Consider the following 12327-nt stretch of genomic DNA (forward strand, 5'->3'; position numbering starts at 1 on the left):
CTACTGCCGAGGAGATGTTGTTGTAGCAGATTCAGCCGTTGGTGCACCGAGAAACGGAACATTATTATTTATTTATTTATTTTTATTTATTTATTTTTGGGGAAGAAAAAAGAGAAAAATACGATCATTTAGTCAATAATCATTCAATTAATATTGGGAGTGAATTCCTAATTAAATTTAGTATCTGGTCGTGTCATAACCAGGATAATGTGCAGCGACTTGTCATTAAGGAGAAGAAGCCCTACGAAACACCATTCATTTCAGGTAATATTGTGTTGAAGCTTGAAACTGCGTTAGTTACTGAGCATTGTAATTGGTAGTAATTACCCGAACTGCATTAGTAATGCATTACGTTCTTCGTACGCAAGTAATACGTTACTGCAACTCCATACTGTAACACGTTACACCCAACACTGCCTGGAACTCACCTTAACTAAAGTAGAAATGTATAGTGTTGCATTTCCTGTCGGCTCCCAGACCGTAGTCGTGGAAACGGGGGGGGGGGGTTGACTCTCTGTCGTCTCCCAGCAGAAGCAACACGCTTCGGATTCAATAACCCATTTTATCGGAAAGACTGGAGAGAGGCGAGCTCTTCTTGGGAGGTCGTTGCATTTATTTAGCTCTTCTGTTTCGCGAGATAGATTCGCAAGATCACAGACCTATCCTTTTTCTGCTGCCTTGTTTACTTCTAGAAAACATGTATCCCGCTCGCTCGCTCTACCATACCCACTCACACATGCACGCCCCTCTCTTAAAGGGGTAGCGATCTCGCTCTGCATGACCCTAATGTCATAACAATATAACGAAACATCTCGTGAATTTGTTGCAACTGCCTTTTGCCAGCGCTACCCTGACGCCTGTTTTAGAGGTGAGGCGCAGGAGGAAGTAACTTCAATGGGATGTAGCTTAACCCCTGCCTGCCTGCCTGCCTGCAGGAGGGGTTGTGGTTGAAGCCAGAATGGGTAAAGCTTCGCCTGCGATGAGGACCGTTCCGCGTGAAGCCGGAAGCGCCGCATTTGAGCCAGTGATGCCCTCTCGAGAGACTGAAGGCGTGCGTCAATTGTTTGCGTGAAGAAGCCCATTTCCATTAAGCCCGGAGGAACTTCCGTGGAGCACGATTTCCTTGTTTTTTCCTCCCGCGTCCGGGTTTGCGGGGCGGCCGGCTGGACCCGCTAGCCGAACTGGGGAACGCCGTCTGTAGCTTAATCCGCCAGACTGCGGAGCTGATGAATAATGCCTGGAGCTGGGACGAAGCTCTGCTGCTGCTTGCGCGTTGACGCCTGAAAGACAGCTGATAGCAAAGGGGAGAGCATATATAGAGGGTTTAACAGGTGCGATAATTAGGCTTGTGAATGGAGGGAAGTGATATGTTGGCTAAGGAGTGGCGCTCCCTGTCATCCAGTGGAGGGAGCGAGTATTGCCATGACGAGCAATACGGAGTGTTAGGTCTTCCTGTCTGAACTTGCGCTCAGCTTCATATCACATCCGACGGGAGGAAATTCAGCAGCTCTCACTCCCGATTTTTAATCCTAATGTAATCATCATCTTCACCACGATCATTTATGTTTATGTCACCGAATTGACATGAAAGCACTGACAGATATGAATATACTGTAGTCAACTTCATTAAAACGTTAGTAACGTGCCTGAACTCAGTAATTCACCATTTCTACGCATAACAACACACTTTGTCGGTGTTTGGCTCTCGAAGCGTTCCCGCATTGACGTCACTTCCGGCTTCCCCCAAAACTTCAAAATGAGTAGAAGGAATTTCCCCGCGATGTTCGAAATTATTGATATTTAACAGAACGGTATCGCTTTTTCTTTTTTAAACTGACGGTTCGAGATTACTAGTAGCCCAATATTTCATTGCACAACAGTTGTTGGGATGGTGTCACAGGCTCTTTAAATCAGGTTTTAAAATTGTTTGACTGATAGAGATCATGCAATGTTATTGTTTGTTTATTGATTGTTATGAACCTGTCTGAGGACCACAGATGGAAATTAGCTATTAGCTATAATCTGGCATATTGCATCTCTTCTCTTTGCTGAGATTAATGTTTTTGTATGCATGGTCCTTCTATAAATAAATAAATAAAATAGTCATAAAGAATTGTTTCACTATGCTGTTTTTCAACTAACTTTCTAATAGTCCTTTTATAACATATTATATGTCCAGGGTTAAACTGCTGGCCTCGTTAAGCTGCATTGAAAGAATTTAGTTTCACTGTTCATTAATCTGCCAAGCAGTTTCTCGAATAATCAGTTTGGTTAATAAAATGTTGTGACTTTAAACTTTGATCGGGATGTTTAGATAGTTCCTGTTGAGTTAGCAGTCTGTATTGGTCTTAAAGAAGAAACAATGATAAATGTATCTATATTATATTTACGATGTTTTCAGTTTGATTCTGTTTTCTTTTGTTTAAATTATCCGACTGTACCAAAATAAAAAATGCCTTAGAAAAAGATGCACATCCCTGTATATTGTTTGTGTTTTTCAGCACATTATAAACATGTAATTCCCTTGTTTGAATGAATAAAGACAGGAGGGAACTGTTTAAATAAATTGTCCGCAGACTTAAATACAGGCCGGGCTTCAAGGGAACCCAGGAGAAAAGCGTTGTTTTTTATTTATATATAAATATATAATACAAGATCTGAATACTTCTTTTACTGAAGTAGAATATATGTACTTCTAAAAACAGCAAAACCATAGCTCCAAAGACATTTTCAGCTCTGCAAACACTGCACACGGTTCTGTAAGTAAAACACGGGAATCTGAGGTAAAACACTGCCATTACTGTAAAACTGCAGCACCATTAACCGTTAAAGATAACACCTTTGCAAACTAGATAGTATTAAAAATCAGAATCCAGTTAATTGTCCTTAACTATGTTTAATTCGCTCAAGTGGTGCAAACATGTACACAGTAGGAAGAATAATATATATATATTATTAAGAAATATAACAGAATACAACATGTTGACAAGAAATAATTAAGCAAAAAAAGGAACAATTATGTAGAATCTCTCTGTGTTGTGAAGTGGAAGAGCTGTGTAGTTTTACAAAGTGGAGGTATTGTGCAGAAATATGCAAAATAGACATAAAAGGGCCCCGTTGCTCATCATCTAAGAAAAGGAAATGTGCTTGTGATGAGAGCAGAAGTGTTTCTCGATGCAGGACGCAGCCTCCAGACTCAATAAGTCATGCTTACAGAGCTGTTAGTCCGACGATGAGTCATGCTGTTATTCTGAGAGTTTCACTTTCCTCTGATCGCTGAGGAGACGCACTTTTTATTCATCAGAGCAGTGTGAGGGGATGTTACCATAACAGATAGGCAACATGGAGTTCTGCAAGATGAAGTATTCCTGTGTTGGTCCCTGAAGGCAACATCTCCCTGATCCAGGGATGTGCACAGACATTTTGGGGGGCAGGTGCTCAAGTGAGAAAAAGGGCACTTCCCATAATCATTTATTAAAAAAAATTAAAACAAAAAGTGAAATATAGTTGCACATCTCTGACTTACCGACCAATTAATTTTAATACCCTCACACTCACGCAATTGTTTAATACTCAGCAGAATTCTACAAAATAATCAGCTAACACAGAGAGTCTTCTTTAGTATTCACTAAGCACAAGAGCAGACAACAAACTAATACAATTCATAGTTATTAAATTAGCTGCCAACAATCAAAATTATGAAGTTACTGTTTAAGGCAGGACATTACAGGCTAAAAGATAGTTTTTTCATGTACTTGTTATTTTGGTCTATTTTGCTTCCATGTTTTCTTTCACTCTATTGGAAAGAAAACTTCCAAGAAACGCATATAAATGGTGTTCGTTTTACTACCATAGGCTAGATTTAAAGCTAATCTGCATATATACACATAACATTTCAGGGGAAAATACTGACTTGACGTAAGTAACTATCTGGGGAAGTTGTGAGGTGATATGTTTTTGTTTTATCCTTTTCACCGGCAATGCCTTGGTAACTGCATGCAAATTAGCACATTTTAATTAGGCCTATAGTTAACGCCTAATTTGCATATCAATGTGGCAATTGTGATGACGTTATTAGATACACATTTTACTATTTTCACTTTAAGTGTCTCCCCTTGAGTACAGTAGCCTACATTAGCCTGTATGCCCGTGATAAATTGCCTTAGCTAAACCTTGAGCTAACTTATCCATTAGCTAGTAGCCTTAGTTAACTATATATTTGTTATTGTCTTCTAACTAATAATAATAATAATGCATTAAAAAAAATTATTAGAGCACTTTTACAGGTGCTCAAAGTGCTTTACAAGTAGGCTACACATTACACATATTAGACATTTAAGAGTCATTACTGCGGACATTACCCACAGGAGCAAATGCGGGTAAAGTGTCTTGCCCAAGGACACAACGAATTAGCTGTAAACTCGAGGCACTGGCAGTTTAGTAATTTGTTCATCACCACTCACCTTCAAAATAAGCCAAGAAAAGACGGCATAACATGGAACAGTAAAGTGGGAGGTGCTGCTACCTGTCTGTCTGAAGGGACTTTAAGGTGGGAGGTGCTACTACCCGTCTATCTGAAGTGACTGCCGATGTCCGCACCGCTGTGCAGGAGACGTGGAGGGAGGGAGGGTAGAGAGAGCATCGGAACTTCACAGTCTAATCTCCCGACCTGATATTTTTATTTTGCATTCAAGCAATATATTTGTGGACATCGAAACTGTGCGCAAACAGCAGATATATATTCATTTATTTAAATTTAAAAAAGGGGGGGGGGAAGGGCACTTTCACTGGAGGAAGAAAAAGGGCAGGGGCTAAAGCACACTTTGATGTCTATAGGCTGGTTTGAGATGAGCGAGACCGACGCAGACCTGCGCAATTGCGATCGCCGTCTTGCTAGTGCGTTGCATGATGGTTAGTAATATTTTCTGACTTGCTCTGGAGGCTCGACTACATGAGACGTTGAAATCTCGCGGGACAAAGACGCCGGCCGACTTGAGAGCGAGGCGGCGCAGTTTCTCTCCACGGGCTGTGGAAGCGAAATGCTTGATGGGAAACGACTCGCTGGTATATCGAGCTGAGCGCTCATTGGTGGTTTTTACCGTGTGCTGGTGATGAAACTTTCCAATTGGCTCTGCAAAAGTTGTATGTTGTTTTGTGTCAGTTTTACGTCGCCACTTCCACTCATATTTTTCATCATTGTTCCAAAAATGTTTATCATCATGAAATTAATATCTATATATTTTATACTATACTTGCACTGCTTACCGTTTTCATACTTTATATAACTAAGCATGTTAATACTGTTCATACTGCTCATCGGCTACTGTGTATATCTAGTGTATTCATACCTCTCACTGTTTATTCATCATTCAATTCATTCTATATTTTATTCTGATTGTGAACATTACTTTTCACTTTACTGTTTTTTGCACTCCTGGTTAGAAGCTAAACTGCATTTTGTTGTCTCAGTACCTGTAATCTGTGTAATAACAATAAAGTTGAATCTAATCTTGAGCAGGAACAAATGTATTTACTTACATATCTGATATTAACGATTAAACACATTTGTGCATTCTTTATAAATGCAAACTGGTCAAAACCACAGACGGAAGTAGTTTTGAAAAGTAATAAGTGGTTCTGTCTTCTACATGTAGGATTCAACCCTCCTTGTATTGATTTGTTTAAAGTTTAAAAATGAACAGACAGTTGAGTGATTCATTTGTAGTGATATAATAATTGTGGGATTTCTATTGCATCCACTTCATCTGCAACGAAGAACGCCAGCGCAATTTCCGCCATTGCAAACCGAGTCAAGCCGACTCCAAGCTGTCGGACTTCAGACAAGCTTTTTGAGACCTCCCCCGGCTGCAATCGGCTATTCTCGTCTACTTTCGAGGCGAGCCGCAGCTCATCTCAAACAAGCCTTATGTGTGCACGTGCCTGATGGTAAGCTTAAAGAGCCTGTGACACGGTTTTCCCCCATCATCCAAACCCATCAATTTGAGTACATATTGTCCCCTTGAAAACCGTTACTGAACTGATTTTGGATATTTGTACTTTGATAACCATTAATCTGCCTTCAATGTTGACAATTTTCTGGATCTTCTCTGGGATTCTTCAAGTCCCGCCAAATGATGGGTGACGTCATTGCGGGCACAGCGCTCCAGCTGCACCGTCCAGGATCCCAGCATCTGCATGTAAACCTATATATATATACAGTCAGATGTAAACGCACGACGGCGCACACAGCAGCAAGCTCAGACAGCGATGACAGGTTAATGTTGAACGTGTCTGAGAGCTCATATGAGGCTGAAGGATCGGTTTATGTTGTATCTGTTAGAAGTTTAGGAATGAGGTGCGTCAATATGGGCGATAATACGGTCATGTAGCCAGTGGGACTGGGACTAAAAATCATCCCGGGACTCTCGACCGGCCCACTTCGGTACCGCTAGTAAATTGCCAACGGGGGGAGTGGGGGATGTCAGGGTGCTGTAGATAGTAAATGTAAATATGTAAATATTTGTGTCACTGCATCCTGGTAAAATACAAATATAATGTATAATGTCTGTGTCTTTGACATTAGCGCTGCTCGCCACCTGTGCCCTGTACTACGAAGCCAGTTCAACAGACCCTGGATATGTTTGAGTAACAAACAAACTAACAACAACAAACTAACAAACGAGATCTCGCTAAGCGGTCCTACGACGCTGGTTATCAACTCGGTAAATCAAGCCAGGGTTTCTCTCTCCAGCTGAGAGCGCGTTCACGTCTAAGACACGAGTGGATCTGACTTTAATTACATTTGTCTCGAGTGTTTCGTCAACATAATGTGTTAAATAATACTTCTGCATCCAGTCTGTGACACTGTGAGTGTTGCACGGCCAGATGAGGCTGGAGAAGCTGACTCAGATAAGGAAATATATGATATATTATGATATTATATGATCGATGATCTGATTGATGATGTAATATGAATGATAAGTGCGACACGTCGGCGTCTTCTCTGCATACGGCAGTTTAAACTGTATTTTCTTTATCCTGTAATATGACTTGAGAGATTTAAACTCCGCACACTGAGTTGATCTCTTTTCTATAGACGCCGGAGGCGGGCAGCGTCAGGTAAAAGAAGTTATTTAGCCTTCTCAAACCTGAGCCTCACGCGCCGCCTATGGGGGATGTGCTAGTTACTTATCTGACCGTCCCACTTCGGTACCGGCCCATCGGGATTCGTCCCGATGGCCAGTCCGCCACTGCACCCAGCCCACGTAAATTGTCAACGGGGGGAGCCTCGCTGCGGGGAAACGGTGGACCTAGTGTCCCGATCGGAGTGGGAATAATAATAATAATCCGTGCATTTTATCCATTAATTTCCCCAACATTGTGGTAAAAAAAACACACGTTTAATCCACGTTGGTGTACTACAACTACAAAAAGCATCGGTTTGTTTTCTCATCAGGAAATGCAGACCGGCTCAAACAAACGATTTTTAATCATCATCCTCACTCATCATTTAATGTATCATATGTTCGCCGAATTGACATGAAAGCACTAATAAATGTAGTTTCATCCACTTGAGTTTACAACCACAAAAATAATCGATTTGTTTTTATATCACATCCGACGGGAGGAAATTCAGCAGCTCTCACTCCCGATTTGTAATCCTAATGTAATCATCATCTTCACCACGATCATTTATGTTTATGTCGCCGAATTGACATGAAAGCACTGACAAATATGAATATACTGTAGTCAACTTCATTAAAACGTTATTAACGTGCCTAATCTCAGTAATTCACAATTTCTACGCATGACAACACACACTTTGTCCGTGTTTGGCTCTCGAAGCGTTCCCGCATTGACGTCACTTCCGGCTTCCCCCAAAACTTCAAAATGAGTCAAGGAATTTCCCCGCGATGTTCGAAATTATTGATATTTAACGGAACGGTATCGCTTTTTCTTTTTTAAACTGACGGCTCGAGATTACTAGTAGCCCAATATTTCATTGCACAACAGTTGTTGGGATGGTGTCACAGGCTCTTTAATAGCAACACATCCTCACTCCCAGGTCGGCCTATGTTGACGTTATGTCAAGTCCCCTGCTGGCTTTTTCTAACGCAAGGGGGGGGGCCTTAGAGTCCATTTTCAGCTTTCCGGGATGTCCATATGCTTCTATGGACACTCATGGAAGCACGGCATTCGTTTGTGTCGACTGCCAAGGCAATGAGAGCGTCCATTCTCATTGGATAACGGAGAATTGTACACCCGGAAGTAAGTATTCCCCTTACTGTCGATTGATTTTACAGTGATATCTGCACTACTCATCGACTAAAAAACACCAGATTATCCTTGTTAATTACACAACATTGATTGGTTTAAATTGTGTGCAATGCTTTTGTATTTTTCCCCTTCGATTCGGAGAAACAAATATTTTTTCGGAGTAAAGGATGGCAGAAGACACTACACTACCCAGAATCCCCAGCTATCGTTTGGACTACACCATGTGCTCTGTTTGACAAACCCCGTGATAGTCCTCAAGCTCTGTGATTGGAGAGTGTGCTCCGAGGGTTACCGAGCCTCGAACAGCACTTGAAATGGGATGGAACCCCGGCAGACTGTTCAAAACTGGATTTGAACGGGTCCACCGCTGTTACATCAGCATGTGTAACAGTTGTAATGCAGTGGTGTTTATTTGTAAATCATTTAGTATAATCACACACATTCTGTGTTTTATATTTAACAATTCTGTGTTCTTTATTTATTGATTGTTCAATACCTGACAAGGCCGGAGATGAAATATGTACATAAATCTTATAAGAGTATAATACATTATGTATAATATCAGTTAAAATAAGTGCTTCAACATAGTTAACATTGCTGGAGGTATGCACACATATTGATAGATGTCTTGTAATGCACTGTTGAGGAACCTGCGACCCAAGTTTTTCATTCAGTGCAGAACTACACCATAGTTGTGTAGGCCTATATGATATGTCAATAAAACTTAGAGAATCTTGAACGGAATGTGCAAAATAGTCATTATATACAGTCTTTAATTAACTATTAGTAGACAATAACGAGTAATGAATATACTTTATAAGGATCCTATTAATATCTAATAATAAAAATAATGAAATTCAATAACATGCTTTAACCACTAGGTGTCCTTTTATATCAGCTGTGCACCTTTATGGTGTAAATACAGCTTATCTACCAATTGGATCAAATATAAAAGTCAGCCGAATTAGTGTTGATACTGCAAGGAGACGTATTGTGTGAAAAGAAATGTAAGATGTTGTTTAATGGCTGATATATTTATGATCCACGTCACGTTTTCAGTTCCTCATGTTTGTCTAGAGGTCTTCTCCTCAGGGCTCTATAAATACAGAACTACAGCAGATATGTAATATTTAATGCAGCCGAACCGTGTATTACAATGCCGGTATGTGATGACTTTCAAAGAGAAAAGCAAGCACACTCGAAATAAGGTATTATTTTATTTTTTTTAAATGTTTTCGGTCTGTTTCCGGTATTTGTTAATGACAATGTGCTCTGAGATGTGAGACTGGAATTGCACAGGGGAAAATATCGTATCTTTAGATGTGGATTTTGTTAAAGTAATACGTTTGCGCTGTGGACCAACACTATACATTGACGGGGAAGGGGGTAGCAATAAAGATAACACCATTAAACAGTTACACAACATAACAGAAATAATATCGTATAGCATATGGACATCCCGGAAAGCTGAAAATGGACGCTAAGGGCCCCCCCCTTGCGTTGAAAATGAGCTCTAAGGCCCCCCCCCCCTTGCATTGGAAAAAGCAGGCAGGGGACTTGACATAACGTCAACATAGGCCGACCTGGGAGTGAGGATGTGTTGTTAATAGATGTAGGTGAGGTAGAAGTGAGATCTGTCACGACCACTTGAACAGCAGGTCTGTCAACACTATTTCCATTTAATGCTACTTTGTACTTATAACCTGCAGTATAACGCACGCACGCAGGCGCGCGCGCACACACACACACACACACACACACACACACACACACACACACACACACACACACACACACACACACACACACACACACACACACACACACACACACACACACACACACACACACACACACACACACACACACACACACACACACACACACTTCAGAGCCCTACTCTCTATTGTTGGTCATGTTAAAAATACAATTCTACTTAGCATAACCACTGTCTTTTACCTGATTTAAATGCAGAAACTGGGGTTATTCATCAAAATTTAGTATGAATTGACTTGCTTGACTCTCACCACAGCACGTCATGCACGTCTTGTCAGAAATATGACGTTCATTAACGAATAATGAGATCATACTCTATAACAACATTAAAATGTGTGAAATATACTTACATTTCAATAATAATGGTTTGATTATTAACTAATAACTTACCGTTCTTATTTGTGTTGCATTTGTGAATAATACCCAAAGAACATTTAGGATATATATAAATACTGGTCAGATATCCACCAGATAATTTAGTGATTTGTGTCTCTCTTGGAGAAATTAAATTGCAACATCAAATACAAAACTTAATCTGAAACAAACTAAAATACCATAATGAAATTAATCCACAAATTATGATTGTTATAACTTAAATGTTATACCTGGAAACACAAACACACAACTGAAATTCTGTGACAAGGGGTCGAGGCCCCCCCCCGAGGCCGGGGGGCAGCCCCGCCGCGGAGATCGAACCAGCACTACCGGCTGGTCCAAGTCCAGGTGAGCAGCCTTCACCCGGTCCACCGAGACTTGCTCGGACCTGCCACCCAGGTCGACCACCAAGTGTTTGTCCCCGTGTTCCAAGACCCGGAAAGGCCCATCGTAAGGGGCCTGCAGGGGGCCTCTGTGCGCGTCGTGCCGGATGAACACATGCCCTGCCTAGTGGAGCTCAACGGGAACCCGGGACACCTGAGTACCGTGCCGAGCAGTGGGGATTGGAGCGAAGGCCCCAGCGGCGTCCTGCGGGAAAGCCTTCTGGGCCGTCGCCGACCAGGGAGCCGATGTGTTGGGGAGGAAATCCCCCGGAACCCTCAGCGGCTGACCGTAGACCATCTCAGCCGTGGAGCACTGCAGATCCTCCGTAGGCGCCGTCCTCCGGCCCAGCATAACCCAAGGCAGCTTGTCGACCCAATTATCCTCTGTAAGGCCGGCCGCCTTCATGGAGCGATGGAACCGTTCACAGAGGCCGTTAGCCTGAAGGTGGTAAGCGGTAGTCCTGTGCAGCTTAACCCCCAAACCACTCGCCACGGCATTGTTGCGGAATTTGTTGTGAGTACCCTTTTCAAGATGACAATTCAGTGAAAAGACGGACATTCTAATGCCGCGAGGGGGGGGGGTGTCTACAGAAGGTCCAGCTGTGATAGACACGGTTCGCCACTGCCATAGGTACACTGGGCATATTTGTTGTCATGTGTCCAGCAGGGCCAGACTGGGACAATAAGTCAGGCCGGGAATTATACACCCAGCCAGGCCACTACCAGTTTTTTGCAAGATAATGTTTTAAATGTTGGACTTAAATGCATCATTCTGGTGGAGGGGGAAATAAAGAGACTACACCCATATGACACAGAACTGTATACATTTAAATGTACCTACAGACCGTAGCCTCTCAGTGCAGTTGGGTGCCTTCTACTCTGCCAAAGCCCCTCTTACCTGTGGGGTTCCCCAAGGCTCGATTCTGGGCCCCATCCTTTTTCTACTGTACATACTGCCCCTAGGTTTAATTCTCACAAAACATAATATCCCCTTCCATTGTTACGCTGACGATGTACAGATCTATCTGCCTCTCAATCAAAATGCCAACTCACTACAGCAGTTGATGGCCGAACGGTCTATCCAGGGCCGGACTGGGACAATAAGTCAGGCTGGGAATTATACACCCAGCCAGGCCACTACCAGTTTTTTGTGCCATTTTGCTGGATTTATTTGTCAATATTTACAGCGTTGCTGCCCGTAGTGATAGCCCTCTAAATCTACTTCCAAAAAATAAACATGGAGATGGGTTACTATTTAAACAAATGTGCAAATCTATTTAGGAACCTATTCATGTGAACATATTTTAAGTGGGAGTGGACCTCAAATCCTATAGGGGGGTCCGGGGGCATTCTCCCCCGGTAAGATTTTTTTTTTTTAAATGTTGGACTTAAAGTTGGGGTAGGTCATTTTGGAGAAACCAGCTGGAGTGCACTAGAATTTGAAAATACACAACCGGAACAAATATGCCACTTCCTCACAGAGCCTCTCCTCCAACACACACGAACGCTCACATGA

Source organism: Pseudochaenichthys georgianus, unplaced genomic scaffold (genome assembly GCF_902827115.2).
Source record: "Pseudochaenichthys georgianus unplaced genomic scaffold, fPseGeo1.2 scaffold_200_arrow_ctg1, whole genome shotgun sequence".
Classification (NCBI taxonomy): Eukaryota; Metazoa; Chordata; class Actinopteri; order Perciformes; family Channichthyidae; genus Pseudochaenichthys; species Pseudochaenichthys georgianus.